The sequence below is a fragment of the Ursus arctos genome, unplaced genomic scaffold, assembly GCF_023065955.2.
Source record: "Ursus arctos isolate Adak ecotype North America unplaced genomic scaffold, UrsArc2.0 scaffold_23, whole genome shotgun sequence".
Taxonomy (NCBI): Eukaryota; Metazoa; Chordata; class Mammalia; order Carnivora; family Ursidae; genus Ursus; species Ursus arctos.
The window spans coordinates 32,937,646-32,941,260 of NW_026622908.1; positions in this window are offsets into that span (position 1 = coordinate 32,937,646).

Genomic DNA, 3,615 nt, shown 5'->3' on the forward strand with positions numbered 1-3,615 from the left:
TATTTTCTTATCTCTGTTCTGGGTTCATCATATCCTGAGTGACTGCTTTTCTTAATAGACTACATGTAGTCATTCTTCATAAATTTCTGTGACAGTAGATACACATATTTAAATCTAACTGACCAAATTAGAGGCCCTAGTATCACCCTGAGAATAAAATATCAATAAAAAAATTACACGTTGTACCTACCTGTCTGAATGTGTTTGAGAATGAAGTATCAGATTCTTTCCAGAACAGGTGTCTTATTTCAGAGCACAGTTGGCGTGGGGGCAGCCGTCACTGACCCATTCCAGCGGCTGCTTTGCAAGTTCATCCATTTTGATCTGAGGTATAAGATTTCTTTTGTTCACTTAGTGACTGGAAAATGATTGCTGAGAGAGACTTCCTAAATAATTCTGAGTTCATAGGCTGGGTTTAGTTTTGCTTCCTAGGCTCACAGCTTCCTTCGAGTGGGATCCACGAGCATTCCAGCTCAGATAATAAATTTCTTTACTTGGCTTCCAAAGTGTTAGGCTTCATAAGAAATCGAGGGGGGAAAACGTAACCACCGGGAGAACCTCTCTCTCCAAGCCACCTTAGTACACATTTGCCAGTACTTTTTGGTGACCAGATGAGGTATATTTTAAAAGCCACTTGATCTGAGATCTACACTGATTTAAAGCCCTGAAAATAGCAAACTTCGTTAAAGCAGGAAGCTGATTGTTTGTAAGCACCATACAATCAGCAGCGAATGAAGGATGCCTTGGAATAGCAGGCAAGTTATCTCAAGTCAGCTCTTTTAAGTCTTTTTCTTAGTAAGCCTGTGCTCAACCCAGAGATGCCTCCTTTGGCCCTTGGGAATCTGGATCCAGCTGTGATGGAAACTCAGAGCCAAACAGCTTCTGTGATGTGTGTCCGGTTATTTTTATGTGGTCTTCCTGGGTCGATCTTTATCCGTATTTCCATGTGTGGTTTCAGGGAAGAATTTCAATGGGTATTAAGTGCAAGGAGTTAGGGAGACTCTGATCTCTCACCTCCTGAGGATTAGAATTAGCAGCTTCAAGCACATTTCAGGCAGTCCAATTTATCATTTCTCTCTTGTGGCCATAGCACCTGTGACCAAGGGGCTGGGGGAGAGCCAGTTGGGCTGGGCTAGCAGCCCCTCTATTGACTGTGTTAAGAGGTGATCTTAGGGTCTGAGATGTAAGGCACAGAATGTTCTAGTCAGGGGGGTAGGGCTGCATGAGCCAGTCAGGGTCTATAAACTAGCCTTAATAATACCTATCTCACAGTTTAGGGGGGATTGAGCAAGATAATATGAGATAACATCTATGCCTATGAAAAACTGCTATTCTACTAGGAATGCTCCAAGGAAGAGGTACATGGAGGCTAGTGAAAGTACTCTTAGCTATAAAAGTCTGAATCATTCTGAAGAGAGTGAGTTCGTTGGCTCTTCTGTTTTGCTGCCTGTGTGACTTTGGGCCAGTTCCTCAGCTTCTTTATACCTGAGTTCCCGCATCTAGAAAAAGGAGTGATAATGGTACCCATCGCGGGACTGTTGTGGGGGTTCTACGAGGTAATGTTGTGAAGTGCTAGAATGGTGCCTGGCATAGAGCAAAGAATCACTGCTGTCCGTCCTATCCGTGCAGAACATCAAAGCTCATGATGTCACCAGTTTGGGTTCCTGGCATGCATTGTCCCAACTGGTGTATGTAGAGCTTATCTTCATTACTCTTTTGGTTGCTAATCTGTGCACCTAGAGAAAGAAGAGAAGAACGTTTTAAAGTATCAAATCCTGATTCATAAGGCATTGTGATTCTAAAATCTTTCTATGAATATTCGATCTTATCATCACTAAGGAAATCTGAAAGTGAAGGTGGGAGTCCCTGAAAAGGTTGTAGGAATAAAGGATATGTGGACACAATGAGAACTGACAATTATAAATTTATGTCATCCGCTAAGTATGACAGCATGAATATTCAATCTTGTCATCACCAGGAACTCTGACAGTGAAGTTGGGAGTCCCTGAGTAGGTTGTACGAATAAAGGATATGTGGACACAGTGCAACTGATAATTGTAAATGTATGTCATCTGCTAAGTACGGTATTTCGTATGATTGTCACACAATCCCATGAGGAAGGTATTAATAATTCTATCTTGTGTGTAAAGAAGTTGATGTTCACTGTGAGCACCATTTGGTCAAGATCAGGGCAACTATTCCTTGCTAGAGCTTGGATTTAAATGCAAAGGGATCTAATTCTAAGCCTGAGCTCTAACAATTATGCTGTTGTAGCAGCTGGACCCTGATTCTGCGATGTGTCTCATGCACTAGGAATGATGGGTGAGGGGTGCTGACTCAGACCCTGGTGGATTATGTGGAGTCTCTGGCTCTCCCAGCAGTGGCAGGCAGGACACAGTCCTAGACAGATCCCGTGTGCGTCAGTGAGGAGAGCCACAGAGAAAGGAGGACATTTTTATCTTCCTTTCCTACCTTTGGCTCCAATCTGGGAGATCTGCCTAGGCATTATCTTGGAAGTTTTGTTTCTGGAAACTTCCTGATGCCTGCAGAGTAGAAGGAAGACCAAGCAGATGTTCAGACTGAGGACCAGGGACATCCTCTGCATGAATGGGTTGTGGTAGGTTCCCAGAGGAATAATACACCAAAGCCTGAGCCTGGGTGTGATACCCAGTTCTTCTATTTGCAAGATTCTGTGTATGGCATTTCACTTACTAGAGCCTGAAAAACAGCTGCGTATAAATTGGTATTATTGGGAAGAATACTAAAAGATTGCATATACCATCATAGGATGAGTGTGTTATGCATAGAAAATACTTAGAAAATATTTTCTGAATAAAGTTGAGAGAAATTTTTGCATTTTCTACTACTGTGAAACTGTTGGCTAGTATTTGTTGAATCCTGGCTAAGCTGTGTGATCTTGTCTGATTACTCACCTTCCCCATGCCTCAGTTTCCTTTTCTGCAAAATAGAGATAATTATCTCAAAGAGTTGTTACAAAAATGAAATTAGTCGCTGAGTGGAACATTGACTTGAGGGTGAATATTTTTCAGTGTAGGACAAACGTGATCATGTTTCAATGCCTGTGGGATAGAGCTAAGATGGAAGTGTGGGGGCAGGGCAGAGAGAGAGATTGATCTCAGATGTAGGGAGAGCAGTGTGTGGAGGCACGTTAGGTGTGGCAGACACTGTGGTCCACAGAGTGGCTATTTTCCAGCTTCTTTGTTTCTAAGGAAATTCCAATTCTTCAGGTGTTATGTGGCCAGGGGTTTGCAATAAGCGTGACCCTGGATGAGTCTAACGCTAGAGGTGTGACTCTGGATGAGTCTAAAGCAATTATGGCAATGCCCTCTCTTTTCAGTGATCACTTTGAGGGCAGGCGTGTGACATAATTTTGGCCAATGGGACAAGAGAAAGACTATGGGATTTCTTCTGGGTGATGCTTCTCTGTTCCTAAAGAGAGAGTCATGAGAAAAATTTCTCTTTTCTGAGTAATGACTTCTATAGGTAGTGCCTGACTTGCCCCCTAGCGGGGCATCAGTGGGCTTTTGAACTGGGAAGTTGCCTCAAACAGCCAAAGAGTGCACATTTTTTGCAAGGTGATTGCTAGCTTGTTAT